Genomic DNA, 22,539 nt, shown 5'->3' with positions numbered 1-22,539 from the left:
GGATCGTAGCTCGAATCATCGATCGTACCCGTAATATCGTATACAAATAGATATATATATCATTATATATGTCATTATGCATTTCTTCCAGTCATGATGCTAACGCAGGCTCGACCATCAGGCCCGGTAGGGACTCACTATGAATATGGTGAGGGCCGCCATCGCCGCCATCGATGTCTCTAATCCTTTATAGGATCTCTAATAAGGAGGATAGTGGGTGCCTCCCTTCGGTTGGAAAACCTTCTTATCCCCCTAACCTTCTTAGAACCGTAGTGGCAAGTTGAACCAGCTCACTAGCCTTCGTAGGAGCATACAGATGTGGAACCAGCTATCGTTGTTTGAAGTTGAACTCACTCACTCCACTGCTACAGTGAGTTGCCTAGCTCGTGGGTGGAGCAAGCAAGGGGCGCGAATACGCAGTGAACGACGGCTATGTGCATGGGACCATGGCTATGTGCGTGGGAAAGGGCTAAGTGAGACCTTCTCACACCAAGAGCACGATAGTCTCCCATCCAACAAGCTACCCCTCCCTCGAAGAGCTTTTTCTTTCTCTATTTCTCTCTCAGATGGATTACTTTGGATGTTGATGTACCTCACCTGCAGATTTGATTATGGATTAGAAAGGGCGCTTTGAGGTGCACTCTAGCAACACGTCTAGCCATTCTCTCATTCGTATGGCACATGGGGGAAATCTCCTATCTCTCGGGGTAGTAACGATGGGTAACCTCACTCTTTATCGCATATGTTGTAAACTTGGTTTACATATTTATATCGCATATGTTAACAGCTTGTCTCAACTTATTTCTAATACCAGAGCTAGCCCACCAAAGTCCTAAGGTCCTAAGCCAAGCCATCCCAACATCATATGGTTCTATATAAGCAACAGGATCAACAACTGGTACGTATGCTGGTAAAGCTGGACCAACTTATGCTGCTGGGTCTACGTATGCTTAATCTACTTCTGCTTGACCTGGTTCTGCTGCTAGATATGCTGTTGCTGGGTATGGATATGGATCTGCTACTTGTGCTGGTGGTTTTTCCTTCGGATGAGAGAAGAGGTTATTCCTTTGGGTTATGTCTACAATTGGGAAGGTAGCCGAGCGAGTTGATGACTCTTTGATGACTCTCGAGTTGATGACTCTCAGGGTAGGCTTCGAATAGTCCAGTGGTCCTGAGAGGACCCTTTAGGGGGCTCGACTGATAAGGAGAGGAGAGGAGCGATCACCTCTTTCGACTGCTGGCTGATCCCACTGCACTGACCCTTCTATGGCAGAAAGCACCTAAGACGACGGCTGCTTTTCTCTCTGAACTTCAGCCTTGACCAAAGGTAAGAACCAAAGTAAGAAGGTCCCACCAAGTAAGGCTGAGTTTCAGGCGTGGCCAAGAGGGCCCACTTGGAGACTCGGGATCTCATAAATGCGAGAATCAGCTAGTTCTGAGTAGGCTCATGATAGATAATACCCGAACGATACCCTGAACTGGGGAACCAAAGCTAACGCAGGTTACCTTTTTCCCGGCCCTCCCTTCATTTCATCGAGCACCCGTCCATCCTGCCTAAAATGGAAAGAGACATGATGAAAAGGAGCGAAGCCGCTCGACCAAAGGACCGGCCTAGCATAATTATGAATTAGAGTAGTACAAACCACTAACTTGACTAGTATTGTTTCAGACAATGGGCAACTTAATTAAGCTTGCACTAGCTATTAACCTCTTTTTTCCAGATAACCTGCTAATTAACATGGTTGGGTTTCATTAGTGAAATTCCCACTTTTAAGCCAGCCATTGAAGTTCCTGTTAGTCAGTTAGTCAGCCAGAAAGAAAGCTAGAAAGAAAGCCAGCCATCCAACCAGGGCTAAAAGGTCTAGGTCAGATTCCCAAGTGGATGCAGTAATAGAAGAGCTAGCTTATGGCTCAATGGGTTGTCACCAGTCGAGGGGGGCCTAACATGGGCATGGGAGATGGAGCAGGAGAGAGGACAGATTGATAAGGGACAGGGAGGGCTTTTCTAATCGCTTTTCGGTGTGAATCGAAGGTTGAAAGCTCCGTAGCCAAGTAGTATACTTACTAAGGTGACCGACTCTAAGTAGGACGTGACGCGCATTACTTACGAGCATGGTGGGGCCTATCCTTGGGGCCTCTAATGTTAGGGGGGAAGGCGCAAGCCCCTCCGGGACCTTACCGATCTAATAGGCAGGCTCCTTGCCCTACTTACGCTTCAACTTGAGGTGGTCCTTATAGAAGGCTGGTAGTAACGCTGAAGCTAGAAAACCTTGAGGGGTTCCGGATTACAACTGCCCAATCTTCCGAGATAGGCGACCCCACCGGAAAAACAGGCAACGTCTCTGTCGAATGTCACCACACACGGGACGGTACGGGGCGGCACAGGATAAGACGGTTAGGATCATTGGATCAGCACGACCTTGAGCTATGGGCCATCCAAGAGGTGGGCCACAAATCTCACAGTCTGGACTGATGAGTTGGTTGGGCCCGTATAGGGCCTATGGTGCCAATACCACCACTTGTATGTAAGCCGAAGCAGCCTAAAGGTTCAATTTACTTATTGGGTGGCCCCTCTCAAATAAGTAACTAAAAAAGTCACTAACGTACCTAATTGATAGCCCGGTGAAATGGTGGTAGTTATATATGAGCATGTGGTAGTTGCGGCTTCATAAAATAGAGATAGAGATGTGCACCTCCTTTCCCAGTACGGCAAGAGCTCTTAATAGGAGAGCTCGAAAAAGAATGCATCTGAACAAGGCTTACTCCATTGAGGGGCTTTTAAGCCGTGAGAGTCGTTTAGACAGACTCCAATGGTTGCCTAAAGCGAAGGTGAATCAGAGCTCTTCCATCTGAGATTTCGAACTTAGTAGAGTGCTGCCTGCCCTTACCAACCAATTCATTCAGCCAGGAATGCTCAGTTAGTGGGTAGACACTATTGCTATTGTTGGACGGAGGAGACAGGCGCTTTACCCGGCCAGATACTTTTTCTTAATTAAGGACAGCATTGCTACGATGCGCAAGCAGGCTCGACCTTTTTTTTACTTATTTGAGGGGCCAATAAGTAAATTGAACCTTTAGATGCTGGAAGGATGAATGTTTTACCATGCTACCAACCACCTGGACACCCACTTTGATAGACGACCGGCTGATCTGAACTTAGATATTGCAGGCTTGCTTAGTTAGTGGGGTCCGTGGGCACAGCATTGCTACCTTTACTCGCATTACTTAAGTGTTACCACCAACCTAGATTTACGACTTACCCCACTTAGGAATCCCCAAACTTACAGCGTTGGACGGACGGGGCTTGGCAGAGGCATCATGGGCAAAGGCATTTGATCGAGTTGATCTAGCACCACTAGTAGCAGCTCGAGAGCCAGCAACAGATCCAAATCTAGAAGCAGAGGTAACAGGTCGAGTGCGGCCGGCCATACTTGCCTACCTCATCCATACATACTGAAATGCCTCACCCGCGGCTTAAGCCATCTTTTTCCTGCACCCCCTGCCCTGATTGGATGGGAATCATCTTAAATGCTTTAATGAATAGATTTACCTAATGAAAATGAGAGTTGGGTCTTCTGTATTGATCCGTCCGTAGTCCCACCCCAAGCCACCCCACCTGTAGATGGCAGTTGTATGTTGGCCTCCATCCTTTTGTGCGCAGCAGCCATGTAGGAACAAGTCAATGTTCCGTACGTATAAGTGACGGGGGTGTTTGTTTAGAACGGGTATCGTGTGTGAACGGCGTTATGACTCTCTCTCGGGTCTGTGGGCAACTCCCCTCCCTTATAAAGGGGAAAGAATGCGTACCAGGCCATATAAGAAGGCACTCACTATCTGGAGCCTACTATAGGGAGAGAGGAGGAGAGCTATGACTATTTCCTCCTTAGGAAATATCAATCCAGAATGGAGGGGATCACTATCCCTACACCGCTCGTACCCAATGAATACCCACACCCAGCCATCACCTTTTTAGGGAAGGTGAGCGATAAATCCCTCGACAACCGCTTCAATTACCTGGATTCTAGAGTGTCTCAAATGTATTGGGTCTATTGATAATGACTGCCACCCTCTGGCAATGACCTCCTTCTTTCAAAGTAATAAAAAAAAGAAACATTGACATCGAACTTTACATACATCTGGTGGTTTTACTGATGCTTATGATGGCTTGGATGGCTATGGGTCTAGCCAAAGTAATGACATATAGAGCATGGCATGGATGGTTCTTCTCTTTAGGGCATGGCTTTAGGGACGGACGAAGTGGTTAAGCGAAGCGATTCTTATGCCTCAACGTAAGCTTTCTTATTTATGCTTTACTTGCTCCACAAGAGATATGTGCTATGTCCAACCAGCCATCAAAGATTGGATAGAGATCGTTGGGGACCCATAATTATGAGAATCCAATACAAACAAATAATTGGAGTAGATTCTCAGACGGAGAAGATGGATTATGGGAGTGTGTGACTTGAACTATTGATCAATTTACTTATTGGGTGGCCCCTCTAAAATAAGTCAAAAAAAGGGCGTTCTTCGCAGAAATAACATAAGGCAGAGTCATCAAGGCTAGGTAATATGCAAATAGGCTATTTCCGCCTGAAAGCAGAGATATAAGGAAGGATAAGGAAAGGATGGATAATAGGAATAAGCCGAAGAAGCCTCCTGGGTCGAAGGGTTACCATAATTGACCTTGCCCGATGCGGACAAGCGACTACGTTGATGGCGGCCCCCTTGTCGAGAGTTCGATTCCTCAAAAGCAGGGACAAAGGCAAGGGGTAGCATCTAAGGTGGAAAAGATAGCAGCAGAAGCTAGGACCAGCAGCACAGGCAGAGGCATATGTAGATTGCGCATATTCACTTTGATAAGATCTAGTTAGTTGGCCGAGTGAAAGTATCTAACCAGTCGCGTGGATGCTCATAAGTAAAAGGTTTTTATGCCTCTCCCGTTGGTCGAGAGTTCGACAGGCTCACCCTCATGTTTTTAAGAACAGAAATATGACCCATTGTATACATATCGACCATTGCAGCTGAAGAAGGTGAATGAGATAATATCGACTGAGATAACCTACGATTCAGAGTAGAAGGAAGATGAAGTGAGTCAATTTTGTTGTCCCTCTCATTTTAGTCAGGCGTCCTTATGCTAGTAAAGCTTAAGCTGCTGCTGTTGCTGGTCTTGGTTAAGATGCTTGCTTTGATGCTCCCACCTTTGCTTCTTATAATGATAGTTCTTATGCTTCATCGACTAGTCAGGAAATATCACCGCTCCGTGGGCTTCTTTCGCTGCTCTCTTAAGCTATCGCTCGCTTTACGAGTGCAACCAACAAGAAACTCTTAATTAAGAGAATAGGTATTGGTTCGGTAATGGTTGGAGCAGCAAACTCAGATTCGGCAAGAATCTCATTTTTGGGTGGTACGGAAGGGGGATTGGCCCGAGAATTGGATAGGGGGTCAAGATGCAGCCTAGGCTTACTCGTGTTTTCAAACGCTGGTGAATGCTGTATGAAGCAATGCTCTATGTGAATGGTGCTCTCTAAGTTCAAGTAATTGATCCAGGAGTACGCGTAAAGGTAAGGTTAATACTAAAGGTTCTGAGTATAGGTAAACTACCATGAATTCATCGTGTAGGCTTCAAAAGTTGAGGCTCTGTTGTGCTCGGTGAGAGAAGAAAGGCCCATGAAAATGCGAAATGAACCATGCATTTGAAAGGGGTAACATGTCCCATGCTTTAAATTTTATATATATATATATATATATATATATATATATATATATATATATATATATCTATATATTATTGCTGAGTTAGTTTTACATATATATATATATTGCTGATTTATTATTTTATATATAGAGTCATTTTATTATAATAATAATAGACAAATGAATATAGAAAAATGGAATTTCATTTTTTATTAAGTTTTAATTAGTCTAATTTTTTAATATATTTTTTCAATGAACAATTCATTTTACTTATTCAAGGCTCAAAAAAATATATTGTAACTGGCTCATTTGTGGTGGTATTTATGAAATAGTTGTACCTACTATAATAGTGATAGCGGATCTTCAAAGTTAAATATTTTCCAAAATTTATTATTCCATTTAAAAATAAAAATAATAAAAAATTTAATTGCAAATAAGATAACAATTAGACAAAAATTTCAAACACTAGAGCTTATCATAATCAAAGATCTATACATAGTGGCAAAATATCTTTAAGAAATTTCATCCATTTTAAAACCACCCAAATTTTGAGAAATCCAATTACAATAGAGATGTATGTCAAAATTATAGTGAGCTTGGGAGGCTTCTCTCCATGCTTTTGAGCATAGGAATAAAATCTTAAATCAAAATAAATAATTTGTTTCTTTAGGTCCAATAGACCAATGTTTGGTCTCAGCGAACATTAACCACCATCATCATCATCATCATCATGAAAAATTTGACTTTTCATATCACTATGTCACTTGATAGAATTTTGTTACAATATTATGCAACTCTCATAAAAATCAAAACAGAACAAAAATAAAAGAATGATGACTATTTTATTTGTCATAATCTAAATTATATTGTTTTTTTCAATCATTTAAAATAATGAAAAAAACTAGCATTTTTAACCTAAATTTAATAAGAACCATTTTGAATTAACAAAATTACATAATATTATAAAATAAAGATTAAAAAAATGAAATTGCCGTACTTCAAGGATCTAAATCCATTTTTCAATTAAAACTAATGATTTTAATCATCTAAATTTGTAATTTAGATTAAAAAATAATTTCAATTGAAAAATTTAGATTAAAAACATAATTTCTAGGTTGTAGAGATAATAACAAAATTATTATTTATTTTGTTACAGAGATTATTTCTATCCAGTTTCAATACGCAATTGTTGGTCCAGTCAAGGTTGGGAATTATGTGCCTTATTGCAGATTTAAAAATATTATTATTATTATTATTATTAACTATCTTTTAGTTATTGCGAATGGATGGAGAGAAATTATTTTATTTTAAAAAAAGTTGATTAATTAAAAAGATCTTAGTTTTTATAATTTATGTAAATATGAAAAATATTTATTAATTTTAAAAATAATAGTATTATTATTATTAGTATTTTATTTATATTTAATTATTAAAAATTATGTTATTTTAATTATGTTAAGTGTTTATTTTGAAATAAAATTTTAATTTAATTATTAATTATTAAATAAATAGTAAAGATTTAATATTTATTGAATATTTTTTATAATAATTATAAATCAAAAATTAAAATTTATCTAAAAAATAATTTTTTTTTATTTTTTTAATTAAATTAATTAAGTAAATAAAGTATAATATAATAAATTCCAGCCAAAACCACTTAAGGCTCAATTGAGGGTGGCATAAAGACACAAGGGCCTAGTTAAACTTTTGGGAGATCAACGAAAATGATGCATTGCAAAACATAAATAACATTAAAGATATTGTTACTTCTAAGTTCAAAGAAAAAATGTGGTGTGAGACAGATTTAGCGGCTATAAGAAAATTAAGTTATTATAAGAAGGTCATCAACCCCACCCTAGAAGATCAAAAGTATCTCTCTATTTTAACGTATCTCTCTATTTTAACTAGCTCAAAGAAGAAAATTAATATAGATGAACGAATTCTCATGAGCTCCATAGTGAAACAGGTAATTGAGCAGTTCCTAAAACTCCATGGATGGAAAGGATCTGCCATATATGTGAGAATAGGAACATCGAGGATGAAAACCACTTCCTCCCCGCGTACAACCACATTAGATCTCAGTGTCACAATATTTGTTACAAAACTGACCTTCCTAACCTTTTACAATGTCAAAATTATAGTGAGCTCGGAAGGCTTCTCTCCAAGCTTTTTGAGCATAGGAATAAAATCTTAAATCAAAATAAATAATTTGTTTCTTTAGGTCCGATAGACCATTGTTTGGTCTCAGCGTATCATCATCATCAATAAATTATGATATTAATTTGCAATAAATCTTTATCATAAAAAAAACTTATTATACATTTTTAAATTATATATGTATATATTATAACGGGTTGTCGTTGTAAAATAAATGTTTTGATATTTGAAAATAAAATTACATCAATAAAATCACAAATCACAAAACAACCGATAAAATAATATCATGTTCCTTCTCTCGAGTTGCACTCCGGTCGAAGGGACAAATTATCAGTTGCACTGCGGTCGAAGGGACAAATTATCAGTTGCAATCCGGTCGAAGGGACAAAATGATAGGCTAATTGGCGGTTTTTTTTTATCCTTGTTTTGTATTTTTCGACGCAAACAATCACTCGTTTATCGGACACCCAAAAGATGTGGCATTGGTCGCGGGCTTGTCTCTTACCTAAAAGATGACGGTGGTTGTAGCCTTGTCTTTTCCCTGAAATAGATAAGGTTGACTAAAGAAGCCTGAAATAGATAAGGTTGACTAAAGAAGCCTGTATTGTGAAAGAGTTGGCGGAGTTACCGTATAGTCACCCAAAAGATGTTGTATTGGTCGCGGGCTTGTCTGTTGCCAATAAGATGACGGTAGTTGTAGCCTTGTCTGGTAGCCTTGTCCTTTCCCCGAAGTACATGAGGCTCACTAAAGAAACCTTTATTGTCGGAGAGTTGGGGGAGTTACCTTAAGGTTATATCTATTTAAATTATGTTAGTATAGATTTAGTTTAAATAAAGATGTAACATAAATTTAGGGGATTTAATTTTTTCCATTTGGAAATTTTATGTGTAAATATTATTTAAATATTTCGTATGTTATTTAATGTTTTTAGATTTTTTTAAAATTATATTTTGGTTGATATGAGCAAAATTTTATTTTAATAGATATAAGTAAAATTTCAATTTTGATAATAGACAGGTTTACACATCATATTAAATTGTAGAATAAATTTATCGACTCAATAATATATAGTTTATATTGTATTTAATTAAATAATTTATATGTGAGAAAAATTAAAAATATATATTTTTTATATTAATTATAATTGATTATCAATTAAATTTAATTTAAGTAATTAAAATAGATGTTATAATTTTCTTTACTCAATTAGATCTTTACATGTAATATGAATATCTCTTCTGAAAAATATCAATATCTCTTATATGATCTCTATGTAATATGTATATCTTTTAAGTAATTCCTCACAAACTAAAATATATATTTAAGTATTTTCCTTAATTATTATAACCCCCTCTAACTTTTGTTCATGTGCTCAAATTTTATAATTTCGTCCCTAGAGTTATACTATATACCATTCTTATTGCTATTTTGATATCTTAGTGCTTCATATTCACAATTCTTACGGGCATTTCGATTCACAGCCTTTAAAAAGCCTTCTAATTTTGTTCAACCGCTATAATTTTATAATTTCGTCTCTAGAATTGAAGGCCATGAACATTTCGTTAAAGTCCGAGGAATCTTAGAAAGATTTATAGAAGTAGTTCGGTGACTAAAGTAGACCTAATCGCTGTGACGTAAATTTACGGATGTCATTCGGAGGCGTCTGATGCGCTTATGTGTCTGAAAAACTTAAGTGTTCTGTGTCATATGTATGAACAATACACCTTCGAGTTTCAGCTTGTGATTTGATCTCGCGACACGGGAATCATGCCATAAGATTAGGCTGGATTTTATTCCAATGGCTTCGTTGCAAAGATTTTTAATATCGAATTTCAACCAAGCACGCAATTGCTGTTCCACGGTGGCAATCCTCCGACTCTATCACGATTCTTGGCAACTAGTTTTGCATTTTAAACGGTTATTATCCCAGTTATTATAAATAATTTTTTTTATTATAAAGAACTTTCAATACGAACTATGGTTTCTAAGGAGTTGGAGTCACCTTCAGGAACATCTCTCCTGTATCTAAATGTATCGGTGACGAGAAGGATGCAAAGGTCAAACCTCGATTTCTATTATCCTTTAATTAATGTCATTGAGAAAAGTGCACACTTTAAATTGTGGAAATACTTTTATTTATTTATTAATTATATTATAATATTTTATTTTATTTTATTTTATTTATCATAATAAATGAGTTATATAAAGGATATTTACTCTATACTTATCATTCCTGTTTTCGTTATCGAAACGCGGCAAACCCGAAAGGCGTCAGAGTAGTTGGAGCTTTGTCTTTTCCCATGTAGGGAAGGTCGAGCCCTGAAACAATATTTTATCATGGGTGGATTGATTATTATTATTATTATATCATGAGAGAATTATATATTACTATTATTGTATATTAAAATTCGATAATAATAATTATAATCATATATCTCATTTTCAATTCTCGTTTTCCTGATCGAAACGCGGCGAACACAAAGGCGTGCTAGTAGTGGGAACCTGGAGCTTTGTCTTTTGCTATGGTAGAAAAGGTCGAGGACTGAACTTGATTTTATCATGGGAGCGTTATATTCATTTTTAATTCATAGTGTCAGTTATAAAGTTGGTTGAGTGGCTACGTAAATAAGTACAAATTCATCGATCTGTTATCGTATCGTGGCTGTTTAACAAGAAATTTATCTATTTATTATTAATTATATATATACACACATTATGGTTGAGCTATTATTATATATAGCTATTTTATTATAATAATAATAGACAAAACGAATATAGAAAATGGAATTTTATATTTTATTAAAAAAAATTATTTAGTATAATTTTTTAATAATTTTTTGTCATGTGAATAATTTATTTTACCTATTTAAGAGTAGAGATATATGAAAATTTTGACTTTTCATATCACTATGTTATTTGATAAAATTTTGTTATAATATTAAGCAATTCTCATAAAAATCAAAATAAAACAAAATAACAAAAATAAAATAATGATGAATATTTCATTTTGTCATAATCTAAATTATATTGTTTTTTTCAACCATTTAAAATAATAATAAAAAAACTCACATTTTTAACTAAAATTTGATAAGAACTATTTTGAATTAACAAAATTACATAATATTATAAAATAAAGATGAAAGTGTGGTATTTTAAGGATCTAAATCAATTTTTCAATTAAAAGTAATGATTTTAATCCTCTAAATTTGTAATTTTGATTAAAAAAATAATTTCTCTTGAAAATTTTAGATTAAAAATATAATTTCTCTTCAAAAATTCATATCATAAAATGTATTTCATTATAATATACTGATAACATATGTTAAAAATTCATATTATAAGAATAATTTTTACACACATTCTTATTTTTGTTAAGTTAATTTCATTTTTGTAAATTAATCCACTTTTTATATTTACTACTATAAAAAAAATTATTACAACCATATGGGAAGTCGGGCCTTAAACCGCTTTCAAAGGTATGTCACTACATCTACCTTACATAAAGAGGTTAAAGACATCAAATGAATCAAAGTAAGGCGTATAAATCATTCAAACGAGAAAACAAAACCTAAATAGAGACTAGTATATAGTATGATCATACTAGTGGTGGAGAAAAAGGGCCTAGCTAGCCCACAGTTTTATTTTCTTTGGCTTTCCCCATCATCGTCTCTGGTCCCAGTTTGTCTTTAATGATTATGAGGGTTGCACAACTATATATATATATATATATATATATATATATATATATATATATATATATATATATTAAAGATATCCAAAATTTTAAGGTTATGTATGGGAAAATTAAATCTCATTTCCTATACTAGTTAGTGCAATAAGTGCTTCTCCAGACTGGTGATCAAAGAAATTGCCACCACCCTTCACATGACTCTCTCAGGTGTTTAATTTACTCCTCGATGCGTATAATACCCTATGTTGGATAATTGTTCATGTTGTAGGAAGGCATATGGAACTAGGATATAGTGACTACGCTAATAGACATGTTTATGGTGGAAGCGAAGCACCTAAAGAATGCATTCCAATTGTCTCTTTTATGCAACCATGGAATCATGTCATTTCATACACTGCGTCTCTAAAATCAACAACAAGGCGTAGTGTATGCAACCTAGATATGTTGGGCCTTGAACTTTGCCCAACACAGTCCTTGATCCTAGTTGTGGACGTGAATGTTAACTTAAACCATCAGCTACTCTGATGAGGGCTCTAGGTTAGAATCTACAGGCAAGATACAGACATAGAAGCTCAGAACATTGCAGAGATGAGAATGTCATAGCCATACCAAACTTCGGCAACAAGTTAAGAGTTTTGGGTTCAAGTCCATGTCCAAGTTATGGATGTAGAAGACCAAAACGTTGAACAGATGAGGATTTCATAATAGTGTTATGGGTTTTAGCACCACAATCCATTTTTTGACACTCTTCAACAACCTGTAATAAAAAATTTAAATAGTGTAAAAGGAAGGGAGCGAAGCGTAAAATCTATCGTCAATAATATAATCTGATTGTACCTTGTGAGGTTTCAAATTCTGTAATACTAACCGAGCGACATTTGTAAATGGAAAGCTCTGAGAGCATCCAAGAAGTTCTTTCTTGTAGAAAACACAGAATAAGGCGAGCTAGCCTAGGAAGTTGACAACAAAAATGGCGAGCTTGCCTAGCAAGATGACAACGACCTTTGCTGCAAAGTATTCATCATCCTTAGCAATAATATTGGTTTCCTTGCAAATTTGAGCATCAACATCAATCATGGGATGTAAATCATATCATTGCAAATCAGATCATTTGCAGCGACTTAAGGTAATCCTTTTCCTTCATTCTTGATAAAGGTGCCTAGTCTCTCCCTGGCCTTCAATTGGGTGGAGTTTATTAGTGGCTCTATATTCATTGCAATCTCAGTATATTTTAAAGATTTTGGAATATTTTGAAATTTTGATAAATATGAATAAAGCTAAACCTAAGTTACTAGATCTTCAATTGCTCTATATTCATTTCAATCTTAGTATATTTTAAAGATTTTGAAATATTTTGAAATTTTGATAAATATGAATAAAACTAAACTAAATAATATATTAGATTTTCAAAATATTCCAAAATCTACCTTTAAAATACTCAAACAATACATATATCTTTACTAAATGATAATTGATATACATTTACAAATCGAGGGGAACCTTAAGAAGTCATTCCAATTCCCTCTCCATCCATCAATCATTATAACAATAACAATGATGATGAACGTGTTGTTTTTCCCGTCTTTCAATGATCCTAGTGCTCAAAGCCATCTGTCTATCATTATAACAATAACAATGATGATGAACGTGTTATTCTCACCGACTTTCAATGATCCCAATGCTCAAAGCCATATGTAGATCATTATAACGATAACAATGATAATGAATGTCTCGTTTTCACCGACTTTCAATTATCCCAGTGCTCATGCTCCTATGAAGTCTCCATTGCCACTAGTCACTCATGATTCTTATTTGTTGTAATGTCGTTCAACGGATGCAAAAGGAAGCCATCCCCGCCAGTGAATCTATGACTCTGTAGCCAATAGGCAATATGTCTGAACCCCCTACCTTTAAACCTGAAATTCATGGTCAACCTCCTAAACATTACTTTATCTCGGGAAAGTTTAGTGCAAGCCTCCCTTACCAATAAGCCCTGTCTAATACACCCCTACCTCTGTGCACTAAGCTATTGCAATCTATGCTCTCTATACTTTTATTGCATGTATTGCCTTTAATATAGCATGTTGTAATTGTCAATTTGTGTAGTCTAAGTGGCAAGTGAAAGTTGTATCCTCTTACTTATAGTCAAATCATAATTTATAATATATTTATTTAAACATTGAACCAATTGTTGTATGTTCATAAATTGAGCTAGAGTTAACCCAATCTGAATGTTGCACTACTTATGGATGAACTCTTCATACTAAAGCTATTTAGCAGCCCATGTGCTTGAAAGCACCCAACGGCCCTCGCCCTCCATATGACAAAGACCATGGTAATAATAATCTTTCAATATTCCTAGTACAGGGTGATTGAAGGCATGAGAGGATGTACAACACACATATCCAAATGATAGACAATTTCTCACATCTAGAGTTTAACATTTGAACTATTTTTTAGGTAGGGATAATGGAACATAGTATTTGTCATGGAGTCTTGTTTTTTATGACACAAAGATTATCATAAAGGCAATAGATGCTTTAATGCAGAAGGGTGTTAAACTTATCTTTGGTCTTTAGTTCCAACGCTTTAAGATGGATCTTAGGACCCCTTTTCCCTAGTGTACATGTAAGTTGTGGTTATTATAAAGTATAGTCAGTTCAATTAGGTTTGCTTTTGTCTTTCTATTGCTAATTATGTGTACTATGTTGCTTCATTCCAATTCTCATTGCAAGGCTTCTTTAAGGTGTACAAGAACCAAAAATGATGATGCTCCTACAATTGATGATTTTCATTGCTCTATCTTGATTGATAGTCAACAAAGTTTGTATTTGATTGAGAACTCGATTAAACAAGAACAAGTCTCCTAGAACAATGAGGTAGTGAATTCAGTTATCCGTGGTTTTCTGCCATGCCTTAGCTTTAGTTGTACCACAACTACTAAGTTTTACACACTATGGCATGTCAAATATTTTGTGGCCAATGCTATTCTAAATCAAGAGCAGGATGACAGTAAGCTTTGGTAGCACTTGACAATTCAGAAAAGTAGAGCCACCTCCAAGTTATTATCAGCTCTTGCATGGGGGCATTATCCTTTCAAATGCTCTCGGCGACTCTCGTGACAACCTCGGTGATATTTCAGAAGTCATCGTCGAATCTGGATCTTATTCCACTCTAGTTATAGGTTTTAGTCATGAATTCAAATTCTACTCTTAATCAATTTTGGTTTTTTCAAATTTTGCATAAACCATGGTTCTCCACTCCAAATAGGGTTTGGTTTTCTTCATGGAAACCTAAATACTATTTATATAACCTTAAGGCTATGACTCTTCAAATGCAAGCCTAGTGTTTCCTCCTCATAATCTTTATATAAACTTACAACTAACTATCATTAGCTAATAAAAAAATAAATAGAATTGTAAAAACCAACTCTAACACAAATAACTTATATATGAAATCTCTCATATACTTTTATAAGAGCATTGCAATAATATTAGTGCAAACTCACCTCACCCATTACTTTTCATAATTTTAATTTTAATTCATTTACCTGTTTATATATAAAATCTTCATGTTATACCCCCTTTAGTATCTTCACAAACATGGTGAACATATTTCAGGACCCTCTACCAACTTCGAATTTATCCTTGAATGTCTACATAAGTTTACTAAGCTTCATCTTATCCACACATAACAAATTCAAGATGCTAAATATCTTTCACGGCCCTCTAATAACTCCATCCAATAACTTTGAGCTTATCCTTAAATGTCTAGATAAGTTGACTAAGCGAAATATTATTGCCGTAGTCTAATTAGCCAGAGGAATTGCCTGGAAAATTATGGAAATTCCGGTTATATTTAGAGAAAATTCAGCAAGGATTTCTGTAAATCCAAGTTATAGTTGTTAAACTTCAAAATTTTAGGTGTCTTAAATGTTTTTGATGGTACTGAATCCATTTCCACCATCAAAAACACGATTCAAACACTGCCTCTATAAGATTTTTTGAATTTTTTTTGCCCAGATTACGACTACTTTTAGTCGTCCGGGCAATTCCCCCTCTGCCTCGATATACGACTCCAATATTATCCACATATCAGAGCTCATCTTAAATGTGTAGATAAGTTCACTAAACGTCATCTTATCCACATATAACAAATTCAATTCGTTGGCCATTAATAGTCGGTACCATAATGTGAGCATATTTTTATTGCAATGGATAACGTTTTAGGTTTCTTTGTAATTTAATATACAAATGAAATATAAAATTTGAAATTGAGTTTAATGTTTCCTTTCTTCTATTTTAATTGCGATATTTCTTTACATTTACGTTAATAGATTAAATAACGTTAAAAAATATATTATAATTGTTTCCATTAACATTAAATAAATGTATTTTTTAACTAATAAATATTTTAATTGTAACTCTTTTTTTCATAATTATGAATTTATTATTATTATTTATAAATTAAAATTATTATAATTAAAATAAAATTTGAAAAGTTTATTTTTTCTATTTTAGAGTGATGGGTTAATGGAAAAGGTGGATTTGCAGGATTTCTAATAGAGCAGTGCACTTTATAGATTAGTTAATAGGGAAAATTTTGAGAGAGCTTAATTTCTGCAGTTTTTGGTTAAATTGAGCCCAACAAAAGCCTAGCTAAGGGTTTTTGACTGTTCTAAAGTCATTGGGGACATAATATTTACATTATGAGCACTATAAATCCATGTAAACACAAATTTGAGCATTTAATGAAAGAGGCCCAACATTGTAAGCTAGACCAAGAGATGTAGCCCAAGAGACGGGTGAACTCCTTTATCATTTTCGTTGTTATGTGTTTATGATATGGTATATTGTCTCTATTATTGTTGTTAACTAAGTTTAAAAATCATTATTTTATGTGTTTTGTAAAGTGATCCATTACCCAAAATACATAAAATTTTACTTGCAATTTTTCCATCACCTTCAAGTTTTCATAACAGATCAATTTGGTATCAAAGCTCAAGGTTATTTTCAAGGTTTGATTTTGTTTGCAAGTGTTTTATGATGCTTACAAGGTTGAAGCTTAAAAGAGGAGAGGGAGAACTTATCGAGCCAAGATCTCAAATTATTTCAAGGAGAACACTCATACCTCAAGCTTCACTAGTCATGGCACATGAAGAAGGTCCTAAACGGATGTCTGAAGATGAAATAACTTTTAGAAAATATTTCTTTGAAATGTTTGAAATGGTAAAAGTTATTTATGAAGAGAGGAACTCAAGGCTGCAAGGGGAGAGCTCAAATTCTCCAAAATGAGATGGAGGAAAAGGCGACACGCCTCTGAAAGGGAATGGAGGAAATGGTGACAAGCCACCACCTTCACCTCCATCCTCATCCTCGTCTTCATCCTCATCTTATTCTACATCTTTTACCCTTTAAAAAACACCTCCAAATTCTCCAAAAGGACATGGTAAAAGTCCTTTGTTAAAGCTTGACATAAAATTTGAATTACCTATGTATGATGGAGAGGTAAGTGTTGAGAAATTAGATAATTGGATTCGTCAAATTGAAGTGTATTGTTGGATACAAAGAATCAAGGATGATGAGACCAAAATTCAGTTTGCTTCTCTTAGGTTGGAAAGTACATCACTTATTTGGTGGGAGGACAAAACTCAAGAGGACATGAAGAAATATGGTAAGGTTTTATCCTCGTGGAATGATTTTGTTGTTGCAATAAGAAGGAAATTTTATCCATTAGCATACATGCAAAAATCTATAATGGATTGGAAAAACTTTAGGCAAGCTAAGGGTCAAAATGTGCAAAGTTATACTCAAGAATTTTGAAAAAGAGCTTTGATTTTGGGTATAGATTTTTCCTCCCAAGATACTCTATTGAAATACATTTGAGGATTACATAGTTATTTGAGATACATTATTCTCATGTTTAACACTACAAATCTAGATGAAATTTGTGTACAAGCAACACATTTAGAAGAAAGAGGGAAGAATGTTTATGAAGAAACTAGCGAGAAGTCATTTAAGTATGGAGAAAAAGAAAAAGGTAAGTTCAAAGGCAAGAATAAAAGGAATGCTTTAGTCAAGAAGGAGGGAGAAAAACTCACATGTACGCACTATTCAAAAGAAGGCCATGATGAAGACCACTGTTGGAAACTTCATCCTGAGATGAGACCCAAAAATTTAATAACAATGAGAAAGAAAATATTGTTGCAACTACACATCAAGATCTAAGATCTAATTCCGGAGATGACACAAAAATCATAGCCATGGGATTGAAAGATGAGGATTCAATTGCAAGTACTAGTTCTTCTAGAAAACCCATCGAAACTCAAAGTGAAGGAGAAATAATAGAGCTTTTCTATATTAGAGTCATCATAAAACATAACAAAGTAGATACTTTGTTTGATAGTGGATCATAAGCAAACCTCATTTCACAAGACATTGTCAAGAAACTAAATTTGGAAACCATTTCTCACCCTAAACCTTATCCTTGGGGTTTGGTATGTGACAATGACAAATTGAAAGTGACAAGAAAATGCATACTTAGATTTGTCATCACCGCAAATTTTATCGATGAGGTAGAACTTGATGCAGTACCACTTGAAATTTGTGGGATTGTTTTGGGAAGCCCATACTTATATGATAGTAAATCCATCTTTCATCACCATGAGAACAAGTATCATCTGTTTAAAAATGGGATTGACTATAGTTAGTGCACATAGCAAGAAGTTGAATTTATCACTTGTGAATGTTGGACAAATGAAGAGGTTCATAAATGGTACTCTGAATTTTGCATTGTTGATGATTAAACATAAAGACGTTGATGAATCTGAAGCCTTCCAAGAATGTGATGCAACATTAAAATATGATTTAGTTGAAGTGGTTAACACATGTGATAAGATGTTTCAAGAATCTAATGGATTGCCTCCCAAAAGAGGTAAACAACATGAAGTTCATTTGCAGCAGGAAGCATCACGTTTGAACACTGGTTTGAACAAGATGTCAGTGATAGAGAATGCAAGAATAAGGAAGAAGATGCAAGAGCTACTTGACAAAGGAAACATTAGTTCTAATACATCTTTTTTCTAGCTCTCCTAGTGTTTTGGCTTTGAGGAAGAATGGTGCATGGCGATGGCGATCACATTTGGTGAAGAGTCAAGCCAAGTATGAGCCTAAACATGATAAGCATCATGTTGACCACAGTTTTCAGGTTGGAGATGAAGTAAGGCTTTGCATCAGCAAAGAAAAACTTTAAGGTAAAAAGAAACTGAAATTGGGTAAGCCTCCTTCGATTGAAGACATAGGAGAGAATGTTCAGATTCTTTCAAGAGACGTTTTCTATCCTAAAAATCTTGAATAATTGCAGCAATATCTTATCCTTGACAAAGAAACAAGAACTTCAAGAAGAAGGAACGTGAGGCACTTTCACAAGGGGCTCAAAGGTACAAAATCAGGCAAAGCCAAATGTATTGAAAAGGGAATGGTGAGGGAATTGTACCCTCATCTATTTGTTGACTGGAAATAGTCTTTTGGAGGTCCAAAAGCTTTTAGTTGGGAAAATGAACTAGGGGATCAGTAAAGTGCTCAAAATGCAAAATGTTCAAAAGTGCTCAAAACTTGTACTAGAGCGTAGATATCGATGACCTGAATCCAATGCAATTTAAATCGTTAAAAATCGATATCGTATGCTACCGATATCGCGTTCTGATCGATTTCATAAACAGGTAAAAAAATTGCAGGTTGGATGCAAGACTATTGACTAGGTAGTCTGTATGCTGACTGGGCAGGCTGACTGTACTATTTGGTCCAATGAAAGGCTACCACATGGCCTCTCCATATTGGGTCGAATTTATTGTGCATTTCATTGGTTAAATGAGGTTATGAGTTGGACCAATGGTGGGATGCCACGTGGCCAAGTAATGGGCTTTCACGTGGCACCCCAGGGCACATGGTCATTCTTAACTACCATAGTTCCAAATTAGTATTTAAATTTTATGTCGTTTGAAGTTGGGGGATGGGGCCGGGGCTAAGCCCTGGCCCTCAGTCACCCCACACCCACGATACTACATGAAGGGAAGTCGAGGGCTCTGGGTTAGCCCCGACCCAAGGTTCTGGCACCTGCGATAATAAACCATCAGATCAACGCCAACAGACGGAAGCACCAACAATCGTGAGGGGGTGGAACTTTGGGGACTAGCCTCGGATCAAATTGAGCACTTGTAACCATAGTCAGAGATTTGGGATCTAACAGTCGAGGGGCTTGAGATAAGGCACCAGGTCGAGGTTCCACGGCCTACCATATGCCAACACGCCAAAGTTAAATGGAGAGGAATAGTTAGGGGAAAAATTTTGGGACCAGCCCACTCTCACCACGGAGCATGGAACCACGACAAATCACTATGGAGGGCTTAGATTTTAGGCACTAAAACTTATGGAAAGGCCCCAGTTTCATGGGCTCCATGAAACCAAAAGCCAAATATCTAGGGGGCTATGCTCATGGGCACGGGCGGTTAGCTCATGCCCTTGGGCGCATGGCCCCATGTGGCCCTAGTTTTCCGCCTACAAGCCTTACTAGGCAATTAAAGTAGGCGACATCTGGCACCCAATCCAGTGCGAATCTCACCGGCACAGAGTGAAATTGTCGCTTAATGAGCCCAGAAAAGGTGTATTCATAGGATAAGTAATAGTGCAGTGCAGTTTGAAGATCAATTAGCAGAGAAAACTTTGAGAGAGCATAACTTCTTCAGTTTTTGGCCAAATTGAAACCAACAAAAGTCCATCTAGGGTTTTTTTACTGTTCAAAAGCCATTGGAGACATAATATTTACATTTTGAGCACTATAAATCCATGTAAACACAAATTTGAGCACTTAATGAAATAGGCCTAACATTGGACATTATTTAAGAGATGTAGCCCAGGAGAGGGGTGAACTCCTTTATCATTTTTATTGTTATGTGTTTCTAATATCGTATATTGTCTCTTTTATTGATGTTAACTAAGTTTAAAAATCATTATTTTATGTGTTTTGTAAAGTGATCCATTACCCAAAATACATAAAATTTTACTTGTAATTTTTCCATCGCCTTCAAGTTTGCATAACAAATCAACTACTCCAAGAAGGTCAAGTTAGATGTCGAGATCAAAGTTGACAAAGAGAAGCCCAAATGGGATTTGATCATTAGGAACAAGATTTTTGAGGGCCAGAAACTTGTAGCAACATTGGAGGTTGGAAGGGAATAATAAAACTAGAATCTTAGACAATGAAAGTAAAATAGATGGTGATATGTCTTTACATATTGAAATAAAAAACATGTGGGCATCGGTTAGACTCGATTTCTTCTGAGCTGGAAGTGGGAATAAGAGACTACTAACAGAAGTAAAGTAAGATACCACTAAAGTTATGAAAAAGTTCTATGGTTTAAAGAAACAACAATAAATTCATGTTAAAAAGAATCAAGAGAAATTACAACAAGAATTTTTGAAAAACGGATTGTGATAATTCGAGACACAACACAAATGCAGACATAAAGGGTGCTAAAGGTTTTGAAGAATGATCATAAATGCAATAGCATCCCCAATAAAAGAATTGGGTGTAACACCCCCCTCCCACATTTACCCAAGCTAACCGATCCACCAGGGTAAACATGTGATGAAGAGTTACTATGATATGATTCAACTCCATAAGTGTAGTTAAGGAAGTGGAGCCAATGAACCAACACCTTATAGACCTCCCTCAGGTGCTACAGGAACCCTAGGAGCTAATCTACCATTCTAGGTTCCCAACCCCTGAGTTAACCTAGTCTTTCAATGAATTAAACCCTAATTCTCTCCCATGACATGGGCATGCATGTGACTGGGACCCTCCAGTTGCTCCCACATGCCTATAAGGGAGAGACTGCAGTCTTTTTCAAACAGTTCCGTGCCAAAGACTGCGAGATTCAAGCCACTTTTTCAGGGCTAGTCTCCAAACCATTGCCCGGAACTTGATGATACTTACCAAGATAATAAATGACACCAAGACAAACCCTCTAACGCAAAACTTGATAAATGACTTTACCTAACCAAGCCTAACCATGACAGACATTTCGTAGAACACATTGTGCACATGTAATCTACAGGTCATAACCACATATCTGAGCATAGGGGCCTCATACTTATCTGAGATTCTTAAGGAAACATTGATGCATTATCACATTAGTTGCATTATCATCTATTAGGTCATATATTCATTGTTCATTCATTTAAAAAGAAAAACACAATGAGAGGCATACATCATCATTGTCATAAAACATACTCATAAGCAGCATATAACCAACAAAAATAATAAGGATACAACAACCATAAATACCACATATGAACCAGTACATTTACACATGAAATACCAAGGAGAAAAAACTCTTACTAATGAATGCAAAGGCCAACCGAGTATGGGACTTCGGCGAACCACCCAACCATAGATTAGTTGAACTAAAATTTTCTTTCAGCCAATCATGCCCGTGCCATATTCCAAGCATGAATGTGGGACTCATAACCAAAACTCAACCAGGGCTTCCCGATGCTACACCACCTCACCCTCATCAATAGATCCACGATTTACTGCAATCCTCACTAGATCACTAGGCCAAAACAATAAACATACAATACCAGTATTTACCACAATCCCCACCAAATCACTAGGCCCTAACACAAGCATGGATGCCACCAAATTTCTCCACCTACACCATGAGGAATTGATGGTCTGATCCAGGGATCACTATGCCATAATCGAGACACCACCCTCTAGGATTTGTCGCATATCCCGTCATTCACCACATAGATTCCTAGGCATGATCAAGGGTAAACAGCTCTAGGCTTTACCGCATATCCCGCCATTCACCGGTTGAGGATTCCTAGGCCCACCGAGGCACACAATACCTAGCTTTATCGCAACTCTTAGTCTGGTTTAGGGGTCACTAGGCTATTGGCTTTACCAAAATCCACAGTCTAGTTCGGGGATCACT

General features: G+C 36.2%; 1 pseudogene; it reads left to right on the top strand.

The window, feature by feature from the left end:
- Positions 1 to 21,035, top strand: part of LOC149241071 (uncharacterized protein At4g18257-like) — an 80,815-nt pseudogene extending 59,780 nt beyond the window's left edge.
- Positions 21,036 to 22,539: the final 1,504 nt, after the last annotated feature.

This window comes from Pinus tabuliformis, chromosome 8 (genome assembly GCF_031772625.1).
Source record: "Pinus tabuliformis cultivar Carrire ecotype Pingquan chromosome 8, CPIR1, whole genome shotgun sequence".
In the NCBI taxonomy this organism is placed as follows: domain Eukaryota; kingdom Viridiplantae; phylum Streptophyta; class Pinopsida; order Pinales; family Pinaceae; genus Pinus; species Pinus tabuliformis.
Note: the sequence above shows the minus strand (reverse complement) of the source record. Positions and strands in the feature narration are given on the sequence as shown.